The following is a 21,315-nucleotide window of genomic DNA, read 5'->3' on the forward strand; positions in this document are numbered from 1 at the left end:
GGTGAAGGAATTTTCACATGTAATTAAGACAGATCACAAACTAGCTGATTTTGAGTTCATCAAAAGGGTGATTACAGCTGCTGAGAGCTAACAAGAAAACAGGGCTCTCAGTCCTACAACACCAAGAACTACACTCTGCCAACAGCGACTAAATTTCAGAGTCTCAGATGAAATCACAACTCCAGTCAGGTAAGATCCTGAGCATAGAGCCCATGAGATAACTCCAACCAGGACCCCTGATCCACGGAAACTGTGAGACAATCGGTTTGTTATGTTTTAAGCTACTAAATTTGTGGTAATTTGACAAGCAGTGATAGAAAACTAACACAATGTATTTGTATTTATAAATCAATAGAATAAAAATTATTGTAACCATACTCAAGGAAAGATTCTTCTCCAGAATTTTGGCTGTATTAGTTTATGAAAGACAAATTAAGACATTTTTATTTAAGAACTAAAGCATTTTTTCAACTTCAATCTAGTAAATAGCTAATTTGTGCCAGGAACTGATCTGGGCTCTTTAATCTTTACACATTCAAGTCAGGGTTGTATAACTTGCTTAAAGTCACACATCTCATCAATATCAAAACCCAAGGCTGTCTGGCTCAAAGTTAATACTCAACCCACTAAACCTTATGGTTTTTTAAGTAAGATTCTTCCTTAAATCTAGTTTGATTAGTAACTATCAACTATCCCACAATGCCTAGTTAAATCTATTTTAAGTACCTAAAAATAATAAAATGTTTTCTTGTAAATTATTCATATACAATTTTCTGCTAATTCCCCAATTCTCCCTCAGTTAAATTTCGTGAAGTTTTACTTTATGCGAAAATTGGTACAATTCCATTTTTCTCTAGAATGGCAAAACTGTTGATCATTACAAAGATTTGGTAATGTCAACCTTCTTTTAGGATACATACCACACTTGAAAAGTCCTGCTTGGGAGAGGAAGACCAAGGGAAGACCAAGGGAAGAGGCAGGAGTAGGAACTCCAAGACTCAGTCTTTCAAACACAATGAAATGAAGCTAAAAATCAACATAGGAGAAATGGAAAATTCAAATATGTGGAAATTAAACAATATACTCTTAAAGAATCAATGGTGGGAAGCGGATGTGATGCCACTGATAGGGCATCCACCAACCATATGGGAGGGTCCAGGATTCGATACCCAGGGCCTCCTGGCCTGACCTGTGTGGTAAGCTGGTCCAGGCACAGAGCTGCTGCATACAAGGAGTGCTATGAGTGCTATGCCACGCAGGGGTGCCCCCGCAGGCGGGTGCCCCATGCAAGGAGAGCCGCCCTGCATGAAAAAACCACAGCTCGTCCAGGAGTGGTACCACACACATGGAGAACTGATGTAGCAAGATGATGCAACAAAAGAGAGACACAGTTTCCCAGTGCCACCAAGGGTGCAAGCGGACAAAGAACACACAGCAAGAATACACAGCGAATGGACACAGAGAGCAAACAACAGGGGAGGGAAGGGGAAATAAATCTAAAAAAAAAAAAAAAAAAGAATCCATGGGCTAAAGAGAAAAATCACAAGTGAAATTAGGAAATATCTAATTTCCTAAATTAGGGGAATGAAAATGAAAATACAATATACCAAAAATTATGAGATGCAATGAAGGCACTGCTGAGAGGGAAATTTATAGTTCTAAATGCTTACATTAAAAAAGAACGAAGCAGACTAGTCCCAACGGATAGGGCGTCTGCCTACCACATGGGAGGTCTGTGGTTCAAACCCCGGGCCTCCGTGACCTGTGTGGAGCTGGCCCATGGGCAGTGCTGATGCATGCAAGGAGTGCCATGCCATGCAGGGGTGTCCCCCACGTAGGGGAGCCCCAAGCGCAAGGAGTGCATCCCGTAAAGAGAGGCGCCCAGCATGAAAGAAAGTGCAGCCTGCCCAGGAATGGCACCACACACATGGAGAGCTGGCACAGCAAGATGACACAACAAAAAAGAAACACAGATTCCCAGTGCCGCTGATAAGGATAGAAGGGGTCACAGAAGAACACACAGTGAATGGACACAGAGAGCAGACAACTGCGGGGGGGGGGGGGGAGGAAACAGAGAGAAATAAATTAAAAAAAAAAAAAAAAGACTTCAAATAAGACCTACTTTCAAAACTGAAAGAACTAGAATAAAAAGCAAACTAAACACAAAGCTTGCAAAGGAAGTAAATAACAGAGTGGTGTGAAGATAAATAAAACAGGGAGAAAAAATAGAATCATCATCAAAAGTTGCTTCTATGAAAACCTAGACTGACATAAAAAGAAAAATACAAAACGAATCAGAAATGATAAAGGGGACATTACTGCCAACCCCACTGAAATAGAAAGGACTATAAAAGTATACTATGAACAAAGGTACACCAAAAATTAGATAATCTAGATGAAATGGACAAATTCTTAGAAACACACAAACTACCTACAATGACTAGAGAAGAAATAGAATATCGCAAAAGACCAATTACTAGTGAAGAGACTGAATCAGTCATCTAAAAGACCTCCCAACAACAAGAAAAAAAGCCCAGGACCAGAGGAATTCTATCAAACATTCCAAGAAGACTTAACTCCACTTCTGCTCAAACTCTTCTATGAGACCAACATCACCCTCATACCAAAGCCAGATGAAGATACCACAAAGAAAGAAAACTACACACCAATATCTCTTATGAATATAGATGCAAAAATCCCTAACAAAATACTAACAAATCAAATCCAATAGTATATTAAAAGAATCATACACCATAATCAGGTGGGATTTATCCCCGGTATCCAAGGTTCGCTTAACATAAGAAAAACAATGTGATACACACATTAACAGAATGAAAAAAATCCACATGATCATCTCAATCCATACAGAAAAGATATTTGACAAAATACAGAACCCTTTCTTGATAAACACTTAGAACCCTAGGAATAAAAGGAAATTTCCTCAACATGATAAAGGGCATATATGAAAATAATGGGAAGTTTTTCCTCTAAGATCAGGAACAAGACAAGGATGCTTACTTTCACCAATGTCATTCAACAGTGTCCTGGAAGGCCCTGCCAGAGCAATTAGGCAAGAAAAAGAAATAAAAAGCATCCAAATGGCAAAGGAAGAAGTAAAACTTTCCCTATTTGCAGATGGCATAATCCTATACAGAGAAAATCCTGTAAAATCCACTAAAAAGCTCCTAGAGCAAATAAATGAATTCTGGAAGCAACATGGCAGGGTATAAGATCAACACCCAAAATTCAGTAGTGTTTCTATACACTGGCAATGAATAATCAGAAGAAGAAATTGAGGGGGAAAACTTCCATTCATTATACCAACTAAAAGAATCAAATATTGAGAAATAAATCTAACCAAAGATGTTAAGGACTTGTACAGAGAAAACTACAAAATATTCCTAAATGAAATCAAAGACCTAAATAAATGGAAGGACATTCCATGCTTATGCCCTGAAGACTAAATATCATTACAATGTCCATGTTACCCAAAGCAATTTACAGATTCAACTCAATCCCAATCAAAATTCCAACAACCTTCTTTGCAGAAATGGAAAAGCCAATCATCAAATTTAAATGGAAGGGTAAGGGGCCCTGAAAAGCCAAAATCAGCTTGAAAATGAAGAACGAAGTTGAAGGACTCACACTTCCCCATCTTAAAACTTACTATAAAGCCATAGTAATCAAAACAGTATGGTACTGGCACAAGGATAGACATAGAGACCAATGGAATAGCAACGGGAGCTCAAAAACCAACCATCACATTTATGGCCAAGTGGTTTTTGACAAGGGGACAAAAGACCACTCAACTGGGAAAAAATAAGTCTCTTCAACAAACGGTGCTGGGAAACTGGATCTCCATTTGAGGGGGAAAAAAAGAAAAAGGATGACTCCTTACCCTCACACCATATACAAAAATCAACCCAAAATGGATCAAAGACCTTAATATAAGAGAACTTTCAAACTCCTATAAGAAAATGTAGGGAAGCATCTTTAGGACCTTATGTTAGGCAATGGTTTCTTAGATTTTACACCCAAAGCACAAGCAACGAAAATGATAAATGGAACCTCATCAAAATAAAAAACTTTTGGGGAACTTTATCATTAAAGTAAAATGACAATCTACATAGTGGGAGAAAATATCTGGAAACCACATACCTGATAAAGGTTTAATACCCAGAATATATAAAGAAATCCCTCCAATTAACAAGAAAAAGATGAACAACCCAATGAGAGACACAACAAACAGGGAGTGGAGGTGGCTGAAGCAATCAGGCACCTTTCTCCCACATGGAGGTCCCAGGTTTGGTTCCCGGTACCTCCTAAAAAGAAGAGGAGCAGACAGCGAGTACAAACAATGGGGGGGGGGAGGAATAAAGGTAAGTAATAATATAAAAAAGCAACAGACTTTAAAAAAAATAGCTGCGGAGATGGAGAGAGGAGACCCAGGAGCTCAGAGAGGAACACAGAAGAGAGTAAGCCAGAGAAAGCAAGCCAGAGAAAGAGCAGCCAGAAGCCAAGAAATGAGATCTGGAAGAGAAGCAGATGCCTCTAAGTGCCTTGCCATGTGAGAAAGACTACAGGATAGCAAGAAGCCTGTCTCCTGATGATATTTTGATTTGGACACTTTCCTGGCTTCAAAACTCTAAGCTTTTAATCTAATAAATTCCCATTATAAAAGCCAACCCATTTCTTATACATTGCTCCCAGCAGTTTTTAGTAAACTAAAAAGAGTCAAGTGCTTAGTGTTGATTCCAGCAACTCCTTTATTCCTTTAGGTTCAAGTCTGTACACCTATTAAATGAAAAGGTCAAACCCCCAAATGATCTAAAAATCCAAACATTTCACTGCTTCCATGATGGCAAATATTAATTCTTTGGAAATAATTAGGCATATTTCATCTATTTAAAACAATACAATTATTCTTCAAATCTGTACCTTAATCTGAGAATTCCTCCTAATGTTATAAACCAAAATATTGGAAGTACAAATATGTTCATCATAACAGCAATAGCAACAATTTAAAAGAAAACTAGAAGTAAACTAAATGGCTAATAAGTATTTGCTAAATAAAATTGTTGCATACTTGCTTGGTGGACTATTTATGCTACTATTAAAAAGCAGCAAGGAAAAAAAATTCATGCTATTTATATTAAAGGGAAAAACAATTACGCAAATACCATGATCCACAGATTCTCATAAATTTGAGATAAAAAGTTGTCTAATATTATTAGGAAGAAAAACTGTAAGAGCTCCCTCTAAAGAATTTTTAATGGGTAATCAAACCATAAGGTAACTGGAGCACAGCTTCAGGAAAGTAGGCATAAGCTCCCTGTCATGGTGAACACAACATTACTAGCACCTAGGACAGCGCATGGCCCACAGAAGACACAACTATTTTGATGAAGGAATAACCTTTCAAACCCTAACCAAATGCTAGAACTTGCCTTTCTGGTTTATGCGATAAGTTTCTTATGAATTTGATTAGTAAGGAGGAAGGCTATAAAAGCTCTAATCAACTCTATGCTGATTTAAAAAGACAAAAATCTCTATGCCACTCCTTTCTGAAATTTTAACAATTCACAAGTATAAAAAGGCCTATTAAGAATAAAAGAAGAAAATAAAAGCTAGGGAAAACGGACTTTGGCCCAGTGGTTAGGGCGTCTGTCTACCACATGGGAGGTCCGTGGTTCAAGCCCCGGGCCTCCTTGACCCGTGTGGAGCTGGCCCATGCGCAGTGCTGATGCGCGCAAGGAGTGCCCTGCCACACAGGGGTGTCCCCCGCGTAGGGGAGCCCCACGCGCAAGGAGTGCACCCATAAGGAGAGCCGCCCAGCGCGAAGGAGGGAGCAGGCTGCCGAGGAATGGCGCCGCCCACACTTCCCGTGCCGCTGACGACAACAGAAGCGGACAAAGAAACAAGATGCAGCAAAAAGACACAGAGAACAGACAAGCAGGGGAGGGGAGGGGAGGGGAATTAAATAAATAAAAATAAATCTTTAAAAAAAAAAAGAAAAGATAAAGACACACTACTAACATTATGCAACTATGATAATATTACTTCTGTAAATAAAAAGTAAAAGCTAAAAGGCAGTACTAGGGGGAAATCAAAGACTGATGCTATCTACAGGAAGAAAATCATTACTGTCTAGTACCTGGACAACCATTTTTAAAACAAACTATTATTTGCATTCTTGAGTCATAGCATGTAGCAGTTTAACTATGTAAACCTCTTGTGCCAGTCCGGCATCGAGTCCCCACCCTTTGGTGGGGACTCACAGATAAAAGGCATGGCAAAGAACAGAGTTAGGGATTTTTAATGTTGAAGTTTTGATGTTGGAGTTTGATGCTGACCCCCAGGGAGAGAGACAAAGCCATTTGCCTGATAGTCTACAGATGACCTTGTGGAGAGAGGAAAAGCCTAGAGATTCTCATAGTCTACAGCTGTCCTTGTGGAGAAAACAGGAGCTGAGTCCAGAGGAACCCAGGAAGCCTGAACTCTCACAGACATCGGCAGACATCTTTCTCCAACATGTGAAAATAGACTTTGGTGAGGAAAGTAACTGATGCTTTATGGCCTGGTAGCTGTAAGCTCCTACCCGAAATAAATACCATTTATAAAAACCAACTAGGGAAGCGGACTTGGGCCAATGGATAGGGCGTCTGCCTACCACACGGGAGGTCCGTGGTTCAAACCCCGGACCTCCTTGACCCGTGTGGAGCTGGCCCATGCGCAGTGCTGATGCGCACGAGGAGTGCCGTGCCACGCAGGGGGTGCCCCCCCGCGTAGGGGAGCCCCATGCGCAGGGAGTGCACCCCGTAGGGAGGGCCACCTAGTGCAAAGGAAAGTGCAGCCTGCCCAAGAATGGCGCCGCACACACGGAGAGCTGACACAGGATGATGCAACAAAAAGAAACACAGATTCCCAGTGCCACTGATAAGGATAGAAGCGGTCACAAAAGAACACACAGCAAATGGACACAGAAAGCAGACAACGGGGGGGATAAATAAAAAATATATCTTAAAAGTGAAATAAAATAAAAGCCAAACAATTCCTGGTATTTTGCATCAGCACACCTTTGGCTGACTAATACACAGCATAAACAACCATATGGGCCCATGCTCTTCTGGGAGCTGAGTAAAGTCAAGGTTGGTGAAAAGAGAATAAGGCTCAGCCTCCTTTGATCCAAAGACCCATAAGTTAAAGAGAGGGAGGCAGAAGGGAGACATAGGCAACAAGTACAACTATTACATGTACTGAGAAGGCAGGAGGAAATAAAGGTTAGGAAAAATTAGAGTTGCACTTAGAATATATATATAAATTTTCCTTTCCTTCCCTTCCACAATCCAGACTTGACTGCACAAGGATTTTTTACCCCTCAAGAAGTATCCAACCTCATTTTCTTAGGCTGCTAACTTCTCAATAAATACAGCTCTTATCTACTCAAGTACCTCTTCAAAGATTTGATCTCAGGAATCAGATGTGGCTCAAGCAGTTGGGCACCCGCCTACCACAAGGGAGGTTCTGGGTTTGGTTTCCAGTGCCTCCTAAAGAATACAAGCAAGACAGCAAGTTGACACGATGGGTTGGCAAGCTGACACAACAAGATGAGGCAGCAATGAGACAAAGAGGAAACACAGTCAGACACACAACAAGCAAGAACAGGGATGGCTCAAGAGATTGGGCACCTCTCTCCCACATGGAAGGTCCCCAGTTCATTCCCAGTACCTCCTAAAAAAGGAAGACAAGCAGACACAGCACACAACAAGCAGACAGCATGCAAACAATGAGGGGGGAGAGAAATAAATGAAATATTAAAAAAAAAAGAATAGATCATAAAGCTAAAAAATGTAACATGGGTCTGTATAGCATAATGAAACCGCATGTGAAATATGAATATGGGTAATATTGCACACATAAGACTTTAAAAAAAAAGATCTGATCTCTAAGAAATTACCACAGCCAATCCAAATCAATACAAAATTGGGATTTCATATAAATATAACTGTAGTTTTTTTTACAATAGTCGAAGGATGAGCTGTGACTGAGTTGTTTACGGTTTTAAGTAACTTATTCACAATTCATTCAAATATTCACTGCAGGTCCACCAGGTGATAGATGCTATGAATACAGTGGGAAAAGACATAGTCCTTGCCTTCAAAGAAATTCATTCTAGTGAAGAACAATTAAACAAGTAGTAATAAGGGTAACAGGACCCCCTAACCTAATTAGAGGTGGGAAGATGATCTTTAAAAAAGGAAAGATTTATAAATTGGGGGAAAAATGAGACTTTTTAAACTGACCCCTTTTCTTTTTCTAGCAAGCTCTGAGTTAAGCAGACAAAATAAAAACTGGTGCCTGGTACATGTACTTAATAGGAAAACCAGAAAACTAGTAAGTTTAACCAAACTTATACCCTCTTATAGCCTCCCACTTACAGCCTCAACAAAAAAGTAGAAAAAAAAAATCACAAATAGAAACCAAGCCCAGCAGTGTAAAATGCATTAACTAAAAGCCTCATCCAATGCTGTTGGCAGAAAGACAATGTATCTACACCCTACATTATGATGCTTACTGAGCTTCAGTCATGCCTGGCTTTGCCATCCCCTGTCCAATCTTTCTCAAATATCAGATTGCTCTAGTAGAGAATATTTTCAGGTACCCATATTAATTGCTTGCCAACTTAATTTGGTTATAAAGACAGCGGGAACACAAACTCTGACAAGTACAGAAATGCAAACTACCTTCTAGAATTATAAAAGATAACAGATGAGGACTTCAGACCCATATGGCCAGTCAGTGGCAGAGCATATTAACCAATTCTCTGAGAAATAAGTCTTACAGAAAATTATAAAAATCAACTTAAAATTGAACCCCTCTAATAAATATTTAAGGTTTAGATTTTCAAAAGGTGAATCACATAATGCCAGTAAATTTATGTCAGTAGGAAATGAAGCAAGAGGTTAGCTTAAGTGATACACGTCCCATTTAAAAATTCAGTTAGAGATTTCATCTTTTGCTTGCAAGTGTGCCCCAGCATCCCATAACTGATCTGAAACCTATACTCGGTTTTGTATTGTTACTCATATATAGAGAGGTCCTATTCAATAGACCTGTGTGTCCCCAAGTCAGGAACAATTTTAGTTTGATTCCATCTGCCTTTAGATCCTTAAGTTTTGGTTTCATGAAAACTGTGTGAATCGAATTTTGTTATTTAAACCTAGTTAGTTACAAGGGCTGGTTGCTATTTAAAGGAATTTTATAGGAAAAGTGTTCATTCACAGTAGTACCTGCAAACAGGTCCTGGAAGCTTGCAATGAGGTAACACGACTGTGTATGAGACTTGAATACATTAAGCCCACCACTCAAGAATTAGAAACGAAAAGACAATTTATATAATGATTACATATAAACGATTATATTCATTTTTACTTTAGGTAAAAAAAATAGCGTACCCAACTTTTCCTGAATGAATAATCGCATACATCACACCTGCAGCACAAAGAAAAGTGCTGTCCCTTAAGAGTCCTACACGTTAAAAAAAACTTTATTCTCTTTGGCATTCAATAACCTGAAAAACTACCAGTTCAAGAACGAACCTCTCTCATTCTTCAGCACTGAACGGAAGAACTTCCATTCCCTAAGAACAAAACACAGCCTGCCCAGAAACTCGCGGCATCAGAAGGACACGGGCGAGGACCCTTCCGATGGTTCCGCGTTCTCCTGGGTGACATCATTTCACCTGCGCCTCGGCAAAAAGGGAGGGAGCAAGAGAGCAAGGCCATCTGGCAGAGAGCAGTGGGCTGACAGCTCCCGCTGGTTGCAACTGCAACTCCTCCCTGCTGCCGCCCCAGGAACAAAGAGCATCGGGCTCCCAGGCCGCACTCCAGTGAGCACTGGGCAATCAAACCTCTGCCCGTTCGCCAAGCACGGCCCGGCAGGCTCCCAACCGCCAGCGACGCGTCCCGCCTTCGCGCGGGGACCAACGGCCACAGCGGGTAGTACCTGAGAGGGGAGGTTCTGCCCTTCCGGGCTGCTCCCGCGTCTCCTCGCTGGCCCGCTGCCTCCTATTGTGACCGTTCGTCCAGCCAGCGGCCAGCTCGCCAGATCCCCCGTTCCCGAGCCTCCTCAACCCCGGAATGCGGGTTCCGACTGAGGCGCTGTTACGGCGCTTCCTTCCTCCCGGCACCATCACACGGGCCACGCTGGGAAAAGACGGCTGCACACCCAGAGCTGACAACAGCCAGCTATCGCCTTGGCGTCCCCATCCTCTCAGTCCCGCGCCACAACCGCCCGGGCCTCAGTTCTGTCCCGCACCGCTGCACGCGGGGCTCCGCCCCACCGCTCCGCCGCACCCCCGCCTCAGCGCTCACGGACCTGGCCTCAGCAGACGCCTGCGCATTACCCTTGGCTGCGCGCGCAGACGACACCCCTCATCCGTAGGCCGCAGTACGCGCAAAAGCACGCGGCCCTTCCACAAATGGTTTCAGGGTCCTCTACCCTCTCCTACTCTGTCCTGCCACCTCCAGAAACAAACCGAGGGGGCCTACCTCACGAGTCTGCCAGGGCGCTCCGCCCCTTCCCCCCCTAGGCTAGGCTCCAAAAGCGGAGCCCCCTTTGTTTCCACCCCACAGGGGCAGGGGGCGGGGAAGGCGCGCAAAGTGGCGCGCCTCTCAGACTAGTTCCGGCAACAGAGTCCGTAGCGCAGCGCCACGGCGCAGCCCCGCCCTAGCCCGCCCCCAAAGCTCAACAAGGCCGGGTCTTCGCGGGCTGGCAGGAAGGCCCTGTTTCTGAATTCGAACGAATCTCTCTGCAAATCGTTTGGTCAGTGTGCCGTATCTCCAAACCTCAGGAATCAAACAGTAACCTTAATTCTATATAATTAAGTATATAATATGTATTAATGTGGCCTGACAGGTAGCAACTTTTATTTAGAGAGTGGTGATTAGTCCAAGCAGGTTTGAACGCAAACTGTCCGACTCTAAGGCTTAAAAATGTAAAAGCCTGATAATTACTCTGTTTGCTAGGGATGGGAAATGAGATAGGGATGAAGACTGAAGCCGGTTTGGCTCCTGTCCTGATCACGTTCAAGATCTAAGGAAGACCTTCCAAAAAGGCACAATAAATAGAAAGGAAAGATAGTTATGTAGTATGGAAGAGAGGATGGTCAAGGAGGCATCACGGAAAAGGTAGACTTACTTAAAAACAGATAGGAATTAGATGGTGCCTTCAAGGATGGCAATTATATTTGATACTTGGTTAGGATGGCAGAGCAAAAACTTTCAGGGCAAGTCAGCAGAACACGCAGGTTCTAGTTCTTTTATCATTACTGTTTGAAACCAGTCTCCTCTCCTCTCTGAGCCACAGCTGCCCTGGGTAGAAAATAAGGGCATCAGAGTAAAATGGTGTTTCAGGATCATCTGAGCTTTATACATTCTATGTATGAATAATACTGTATGCTATTTGTGTACATTTGTCTCCCATCTTAAAGCACTGTAGCCGTTCTGACTCTCAAGCCTAATGCCTGAAACAAAACAACAGGTGCTTAGCAACTGCTAAATCAAAGTTCCAACAATAACATCACAGGCTTTTATGATTCCAGGATAAAGGGAAGCTTGAATGAGATAGCCTCTTCTGAACACATCCCCTCCTCCAGCCTTAAACCTCCATTAAGTACCCCAGTTTTCTTGCTGCCTCTCCCCCAAAAGGCCTCTCTGCCAGTCTCCAGATGAAGCCAGTTTGGAGATGATTACATCTAAATTTTAATGTTTTTGTTTCGTTTTCACTTCATGGTGCAGAACCCAAAGTCCCAACCACACCTTTAGGTGTATCCAATGTAATCCATTTCTACCTCTGGATCCCTCACAACTTCCCTCTTATGCTGTGGGTTCAAACAGCCTTATAGATCTCCCATCAGAATTTCAGCTAAACAAATTTCCATATATAATACAGATATCCTAAAACAGCTTTCCCTTTGTTCTTGAATATGGGTTTTGTGATAAATGAAAAGGAAAAAGAAAACTGTGAAATGGGAGAGAAATCACCATTTGGCAGCCGTCTGATCATGAAAGATTCCGCAAGTGCTGAATCTAATAGAATTTACAGGGTTCCTCACCTGTGAATTCCCTTGGGTTTTTTGTTTGTTTTTTTGGTGGGGTAAACTCATTGGGAACCCTTCTCAAATGGTTAAGATCTTAGCCAACTTGGCTCTCAGAACTTAATCCAGGAAGTCTGTCTAGATATGAACAATGCTGTCACAATTTCCAGGTTTGATAAATTGAAAATCTGATTTTCTTAATGTACAATCTGGTACTCTTCCTAGTGAATACCTGAAGAGTAGAGAGGCACTAAAGTGGGTCACTTTTGACTAATGTGGCAGGGTTAAATTATACCATAATTTGTTTGACCTCAGTCCAGCTAAAATTATATTTAGTGTCCACAAAAGTGAGAAGCCTTGTTGAAGGACTACCCAATAGAACTTTCTGCAGTGATGGAAATATTCTAATTCTGCATCATCCAAAAGGTAGTCACTAGCTACATGTGGCTACTGAACATCTATAATGGGGCTATTCCAACTAATAAATTGACCAGGAGCAGTTTAAATAGCCACATGTGGCTTGTGAACAGCACAGCACTTAGAGGAAAAGTAGTGGCTTGTGGCAAGAGATTTTTAAGAAATCTGACTGTAATACTATCCTTTAAAACTGGTTTCCAAAACAGGAGTGAAAACTGTGAAAGACTACTAAAAACTGTTCTTCCTGAAGTATCCAATTCATTAAAGTCACTCTCTTCTAAAGTAAAAATATAGCAATACATTTTTTACCAAATAGGAAAATATTCCTTCAAATGTGTCTGGCGACTATCATTGAGACTGTTTATCCTGGTGCCCAATCATCCTAATATGTGAAAATAATAGCAACTATCATAGAACTCCATTCAGGCATCTATCTCCTCACTAGACAGAAACTACATATAACTTTAGAATTTATGAAACTGATCACTAAGTGAACAAATTTTGCCTATTCTAAATCGTCTTTTTTAAAGATTTATTTATTTCTCTCCCCCACCCCCACCCCCACCCCAGTTGTCTGTTCTCTGTGTCTATTTGCTGTGTGTTGTTCTTTGTCTGCTTCTGTTGTTGTCAGTGGCACGGGAATCTGTGTTTCTTTTTGTTGCGTCATCTTGTGTCAGCTCTCCGTGTGTGCTGTGCCATTCCTGGGCAGGCTGCACTTTCTTTCGCGCTGGGCAGTTCTCCTTACGGGGCTCTCCTCCTTGTGCATGGGGCTACCCTACGTGGGGACACCTCTGCGTGGCAGGGAACTCCTTGCCTGCATCAGCACTGTGCATGGGCCAGCTCCACACGGGTCAAGGAGGCCCGGGGTTTGAATCACGGACCTCCCATGTGGTAGACGGACACCCTAACAACTGGGCCAAGTCCACCGCCTATTCTAAATCTTATTTCCGCTTTCACATTTAGATCTACAAATCACCTGGAATAGATTTTTGTTTTTGGTGAGTTAGAATCAAGTTTCATTTTTTTTCCCATATGAACATCCAACTGACACAGCATCATATATTGAAAAGATTATTTCTTCAGTGCTCCTTTGTTAAAAACCAAGTTTCCACATATGCACAGGTTTGTTTCTGGATTAAATATTCTGTTTCACTGGTTTATCTATCTTTGTGGTGATACCAAACCATAATTCCTGTAGCTTTATAAGGCATTATTTAATCTGGTAAAGCAAGTCCTCTGACTTTTTCCCCCCATTTCAAAAGTGCCTAAGCTTTCTCCCTTTTCTAATTTCCATAGGAGTTTTAGAATCAGATTTTCTAGTTCCACCAAAAAATAACAAAACACATAAAAAATCCAACCCTTTGGTTGTTCTGATTGGGCTTATGCTGGATCTAAAGATGAATGAGGGATGGTACTGAAATCTTCACAATACTGAATATTCAACATATCTATGAATAGAATAGGAGGCATCCTGCTATTGCCTGTCTTTTTTCAATTTTTAAATTTTAATTTCAATAATTTTTTTTCAAAATCATTTCATAAAAGTTCACATTTTTGTTCTTAGGTTTAGTCTAGGTTTTTATATAATTTAATTCTAATATTTTATCTAAATTCTTTTGAATTTTCTATCCACACAATTCTGTTGGCAGAACATGACTGTTGCGTTTCTTTTATTCTAACATAAATTACTTTTCTTTTTCTTGTCTTACTGCATTGACTAGGACCTCCAGTAAAGTGCTAAATGGACATGGTGACAGCAGCATCTGTCTTATTCCAAATCTCAAACGAAGATTTGCAAAATCTCACTTAAATATAAGATCTGCATTGGGCTTTTGTTGTTGTTGTTTTTAGATCCCTTTAGCAAATTAAGGGGGTTCTCATCTATTTCTGTGAATCACTTTGATTTACATGCTGGGTTTTTGCATGTTAAACCAATTTTACATTCCTGATAAACTCATTTTGATCTTATCGAATTCACCCTTTTTATATATTGGTGGGTTTGGCTTGCTAATACTTTGTTTAGTTTTTTTACATCTGTACTCTTAAGATTAGCTATACTCTTTCATTTTTGTAATGTTTTTTCCAATTTTTGTATCAAGATTTTGCTAGCCTAAAAAAATGAATCAGGGGAAACTGTCTCTTTTTCTCTTCTCTAGAAGAGTTTCTGTAAGACTGATGTTATACCTTCTTTAAATATTTGGCAGCATTCACTGGTTAGCCAAATGAACCCAGAATTGAATTTCTTTAGTAGTTATGGTACTATTCAGATTTCCTGTCTTTTACTGTGTCTATTCTGGTAAAGTGTATTTTTCTAGTAATTTGTCTATTTTATCTAAATTTTGAATTTATAGAGAAAATGTTGATAACATTCTCTTATGGTCTCTTAAATGTGTACAAGATCTGAGTCAGGAAAAGGATGCGGCTCATATAGGAGGTGCCGGGTTCAATTTCCTGGATTCATGAAATCCCTAATCCACTTTCAAAATTTTAGGATATGCAAAGGGGGTGGGGGGGTAGGTACAGAGAGGTATATCTGAAAAGATATAGTCCCTGTTACATCTAACTTCATCTCCTACATTTCACTTGTTTGCTTACTCTGCACACCAGCCATACTAAGCTACTTTGCTGTTTTTCAGACACATCTTAAGGGATCTATGTTCACTGACATATCCCAAGCACCTAGAACAATAGTTGTATATAATAGGTACTCCAAAATCAGGTTTTAATTATTCTACCTTAACTATAAATAGAGAAATTTCAGACCACTAAACTATATCCTAATTTATTAATTCTACTGCTCAAAGGCCACATAACAAAAACAGTCTGAATATTCGCTTTCCCAACCACTCTCCATGTAAGAATGGAAGTTTTCATATGCATTTCTGATCTTCAATCAGGACTCAATGCAGGGGTAGAGCGGCAGTTCTGAAGTTCCAAAGTGGATTAACGTGCTACCTGTAATACTAAGGGTTTGGCTGATCCAGTAAACTAAGTTACCACAAATTACTCATTTTAAATGATTCAGACCACCAACAAAAATGCATTAAATTCTAACTTAAAGCTATTTAATATAAAAGGACAGCTCAATTGGTAGCTGATACTGCAGTTACTTGGGGAGGGTCTTCTAGAAAATAAAATAAAATAAATAAAATAAAACTAAATAAAACTTGACTTATTAAGAGTACTGAAAACTTCTCTTGAAGTATTGAAGTATTTACTCATGAATTCTCTTTTCCTTACTTACAACTAAGGAGAAACAACTATGATATATATGAGCAAGATCTCATACTAAAACACAAAATCTGCTTTTTTGAAAAGCACCACAAACGTGAATTTAAAGGGTACTGCTACTGGAAATACAAGTTCAAGCACACTGCATAAGCAATAAAATTATAAACATTTTATGTAAGTGCTAGATAATAGTCTGCTAAATAGTAAATATAAAATTTGTTATGTGATTCAGTTTATAATTCCGGACATCAAGGAATATCTAAATAATGGTTATCTGAAGGATCTTTTCACAAACAGTGGCTATGAGGCTATCTTTTTTGTCCCTCTACATATTTCTATCAAAATACCTTACAACATTCATTAAATGTCTGTTTCTGGTTCACTGTAAGCTCCTCAGGGCCAGGTCCCATTTCTGCTTTGTTTGTGTATTACTGATACCCAGCAGAACACTGGACACACAAGCAGGTTCTCAATTAATGTTGGGAAAATGTTGGCTGCTAGGGAATGCATAGAAATGGAAGGAAGGGCATCTATTTTAAGATGTTGAAATGCATGAGTTAAGAGATACAGACAAAGATTCAATTTCCCAGAAACTGAAGAGATATTCACATGGAGGAAAAATATTTTAAGAAAAAATGCTATTAACCAGCTCTGGGCCCTGCTGAAGAGGATGCTGGGTAAAGAATGGCCTTCCTGCTGGAAGTCCCTCACCTCTGCTAATGAAGAAGTTCCCTCTGGTTAACATAGAAGAGAGGGCCATTCTGTTATTACATATTACATCCACTGCCATGACTCTTGACTGAAACCCTACTCCGACCCCAACCCCTACTGCCAAGTTAGTGGCCTCACTTCTATACCCCAACAGCATTAATCATTCCATCTTGCAATTATTTATTTACTCCGCTCTTCCAACCAATACATACCAAACCCCTTGAAGTAAGGACTAAGTCTCACTGAATCTGGCAAGGGGTCTAGCATATGCTAATGTACTCCGAACTATTTATTATTTATCAGTAATATTCAGGGAAGCAGACGTGGCTTAACTGATAGAGCGTCCATCTACAATATGGAGGGTCCAGGGTTCGATCCCCAGGCACCCTGACCCATGTGGTAAGCTGGCCCACACGCAGTGCTGCCTCATGCAAGGAGCGCCGTGTCACGCAGGGGCGCCCCCATGTAGGGGTGCCCCATGCACAAGGAGTGCACCCCACAAGGAGCACCGCTCTGCGTGAAAAATGCACAGCCTGCCCAGGAGTGGCACCGCAGACATGGAGAGCTGATGAAGCATGATGACATAACAAAAAGAGATGCAGTTTCCCAGTTCTGCCGGATAATGCAAGCAGACTCGGGAGAACACAAAATGGACACAGAGAGCAGACAACAGGGGGGGAAGGGGAGAAGAATAAAGAAAATAAATCTTTTAAATAAATAAATACAATCTTATAAAAAATAATAATATTTAAATGTTTCGGCACTGGTAATTCCAATTCTTTCTCAGAAATGGAAATTACAATGTGTTTCTCAGTAAGTAAATTCCCACAGAGAAATAGGAACAAACTAAGAAGAAAGTGGGTAGGGAAAAGGAGAAAAAAAGAAGGTAGAAAAGTAAATAAATTTCAAAAAAATGTTCCTAAAGCTAGCTATGCTCCCTCAACTCCCTAAGTTTCCTTCTTCACAAAACCAGCCCAAAGGACCTAATAAAATGAAGCTTCACTGAGGGGACAGGTGCATTAGACAAGCAGTATTCAGGTCGTAAAGTATGTACAAGTACGACAAAATATGATCTACTACCCACCAATCCGCATAAGGAATTTGTCTCAGAAGGGTTACTGCCTGTCAGAGAGGAAAAGGTTAATTACCTTTCATAGGCCATAGAGGTATGCCCCAGGTGTGACCTATAAAACCTATAAAATTGTGAGGGGCAAGTGTAAACTATAATACAACTATAATCCATGGTTAGTAGCAATGCTTCAGTGTTTTTAAATTGTAACAAACGTACCACACTAATGAAAGCTGCTGTTAATGTGGCAAAGTATGTGTGTAAGGGAGGGAATGGGGTATATGGGAATCCCTTATATTTTTGATGTAATATTCATGTAATCTAAAGCTTCTTTAAAATTAAAAAAAAAACAGGTTAATTGCAAGCACCCACCAGTTGTGGCTAAAGACCAGAAGGAGGCAGCAGAGGCCCATATGAATTCAAGACTACTGAAAGAATCCTATAATAAAGTCAGTTCTGGCTTTGGAAATTAGAAAGCCAGTTTTCTGATTTTAACTTTAAGAAAGGGCTCCATTTAAGAAAACAAAAAATCAGTCCTAAAGAGCTTAGACATTTTTCAGACATTTTTCCAAATGTACTGAGTCACAGAAGGTTTTAGATCGTGCTGATCACGAGGTGAAGGACAGAAGAAAGTGACCAATCAGCTATTCCCACAGTGCAGATAAGATGACAGGTACTGAACCTTGGCAGTGCCACTGGGGATAATGGAGAGAATGCTCTTATGGCATTATCAATAATGATTTTAAATGTAAATGGAGGAAAGTGGATGTGGCTCAAATGACAGAGCATCCACCTACCATATATGAGGTCCAGGGTTCGATACCCAGGGCCTCCTGGCCCGTGTGATGAGCTGGGCCACGCACAGTGCTGCGGCATGCAAAGGAGTGCCCTGCCACGCAGGGGTGCCCCTGTGTAGGGGTGCCCCATGTGTAAGCAGTGTGCCCCACAAGGGAAGTCGCCCTGTGGGAAAAGCGCAGCCCACCCTGGAGTGGTGCCACACACATGGAGAGCTGATACAGCAAGATGACGTAACAAAAAAGAGATACAGATTCCAGGTGCAGCTGACAAGAATACAAGCGGATACAGAAGATCACAAAGTGAATGGACACAGAGAGCAGACAACTGGGGCGGGGAAGGGGAGAGAAATAAATAAATAAATAAATCTTTAAGAGACAGATTCCCGGTGCCACCTGACAAGAATGCAGACAGACACAGAAGAACAACATACAGCTTATGGACAGAGAGCAGACAACTGGTGGGGGGGGGGGGAGGGGGGAAGGGCAGGGGGGGAGTAAATAAATCTTTAAAAAATGTAAATGGAGCAAACTCTCCAGTCAAAACGCAGAGATTGGCAGAAAGAATAAAAAATCATGATGCAACTGTATGCTGTCTATGACAGACTCACCTTAAATTCAAAGACATAAGCAGGTTAAAGCTGAAAGGATGGAAAAAATATACCATGCAAGTTAGTAAGCAAAAGAGAGCTGGGCTGCTATACCAGTATCAGACACAAGAGACTTTAGGTTAAAAAGTTACAAGGGACAAAGATGGTCTTTATACACTAATAAAGAGAATTCAACAAGAAAACAATTATAAATATATATTTATGCAATTAACAACAGAGCCCCAAAACATATGAAGCAAATACTGACAAATTTGACGGGAGAAATTGGTGGTTCTACATTAATATCAGGAGACTTAATAAACCACTTTCAATAATGGATAGACATCTGGAGAGAAGATCAATAGGGAAATATAACTAGACATAACAGACATATATAGAACACTTCATGCAACAACACGATACACATTCTTCTTGAGTGCAAATGGATCATTCCCCAGGACAGACCACATCTGAGGTCACAAAACAAGTTTCAATAAGTTAAAAAAATATTGAACCCATACACTGTATCTTCTCTGACCAAAATGGAATGAAGCTAGATATAAACAGAGCAAGAAATGGAAATTCACAAATGTGGAAATAAAATACTCTTAAAAAACCAATGGCAAGGGGAAGCAGGTGTGGATCAAGTGATAAGGCCTCCCCTACCATATGAAAGGACCTGGGTTTGCTCCCTGGGGCTTACTGATGAAAAGAAGAGAAAGCACGATTGTGCAGCCAGCCAGTGCTTGTATGGCAAGCCAAGTGCCTGCACGGTGAGCCGGGTGCCCATGTGGTGAGCCAAGTGCCTGCATGGTGAGCTGAGTGCCCATATGGGTGCCCGTGCGGCGAGCTGAGTGTATACATGGTGAGCTGAGTGCCTGTGTCAGTGCCCGTGTGGTGAGCCAGTGCCTGAGTGGCAAGCCAAGTGCCCACAAAGTGAGCCAGTACCCATGCAAGTGAGTCATGCAGCAACATGATGATACAACAAAAGAGAGGAGAAAGGGAGAGTCAAAGTGAAATGCAGCAGAGACCAGGAACTGAGGTGGCGCAATTGACAGGGAACCTCTCTCCACATCAGAGGTTCCCAGGATCGAATTCCAGTGAATCCTACAGGAGAAAGATGAGGAGACAAAAAGAGAAACAGATACAGAAGATCATACAGTGAATGGAGACAGACAGCAAAAACAGCTGGGGGGGTGGAGGGAGGGGGGGATGGGAAGGGGGTGGGGGGGTGAGTAACAATAAAAATAAAATCTAAAAAAAAAAAACCAATAGGGGGACCAGATATAGCTCAAGTGGTGGAGCGCCTGCTTTCCTGTAGGAGGTCCAAAGTTCACTCCCCAGTACCTCCCCTAAAAGCAAAAAACCAAACAAATAAAAAAACCACAATGGGTTAAAAAGGAAATCACAAGGGAAATGAGGAAATATCTTCAGGCAAATAAAATGAAAACACAACATACCAAAACTTATGGGATACAGCAAAGGCAGTTCTGAGGATAAATGTTTACACTAAAAAAGTCAGAGACCTTATCTCACAACTGGAAGATCTAGAAAAAGAAGAGCAAACTAAACCCAATCTTGCAGAAGGAAGGAAATAAAGATTAGAGAAGATAAATAGTTAAAAGAAAAACAATAGAATCAACAAAACCAAAAGCTGGTTCTTTGAAAAGATCAACAAAACTGACAAACTTTTAGTTAGACTCGTAAAGTAAAAAAGAGAGGACACAAGTGACTAAAATCAGAAATGAATAGGGGGACCTTACTACTGACCCAACAGAAATAAAAAACAGTAAGAGGATACTACAAACAACTATACACCAACATATTATATAATCTAGACAAAATGGACAAATTCCTAGAAACACACAAACTACCCACACTGACTCAAGAAACAATAGATCTCAATGAACCAATTACTAGTAAAGGAATTGAATCAGTAATCAAAAACTTCCCAACAAAGAAAACCCCAGGACCAGAAGGTTTCAGAGGAGAATTTTTACCAAAGGTTCTAAGAAGAATTAATACCAATCCTGCCCAAAATCTTCTCAAAAATCGAAGAGAAGGGAACACCCCCTAATTAATTTTACAAGGTCAACCTCACACTCATACCAAAACCAGAAAAAATACCACAAAGAAAACTACAGACCAAATCACTTATGAGCATAGATGCAAAAATCCTCAACAAAATACTAGTATTACCAAATCCAATAGTATATTGAAGAGTATATTAAAAGAATTATACATCATGAACAGGTAGGATTTATCCCTGGTATGCAAGGTTGGTTCAACATAAGAAAAACAATTAATGAATATACCACATTAATAGAATGAAGAAAAAAATCCACATGATTATCTCAATTAACAAAGAAAAGACATCTGACAAAATCCGGTACCCCATCTTGATGA

At 40.7% G+C, this 21,315-nt stretch overlaps 1 protein-coding gene and 1 long non-coding RNA gene across 10 annotated transcripts in view; one reads left to right on the forward strand and one right to left on the reverse strand.

Moving 5' to 3' along the window:
- RNF38 (ring finger protein 38) overlaps nt 1–21,315 on the reverse strand; it is a 189,008-nt gene that overhangs the window by 70,612 nt on the left and 97,081 nt on the right. The gene's annotated exons all lie outside the window — the stretch shown is intronic.
- The window catches only part of LOC131279477 (uncharacterized), a 28,327-nt gene continuing 17,792 nt past the window's right edge, over nt 10,781–21,315 (forward strand). Inside the window, exon 1 of the long non-coding RNA XR_009186849.2 lies at nt 10,781–10,824. This is a non-coding gene — a long non-coding RNA (uncharacterized lncRNA). The remainder of the gene's footprint in view (nt 10,825–21,315) is intronic.

Source organism: Dasypus novemcinctus, chromosome 8, assembly GCF_030445035.2.
Source record: "Dasypus novemcinctus isolate mDasNov1 chromosome 8, mDasNov1.1.hap2, whole genome shotgun sequence".
NCBI classification, from domain to species: domain Eukaryota; kingdom Metazoa; phylum Chordata; class Mammalia; order Cingulata; family Dasypodidae; genus Dasypus; species Dasypus novemcinctus.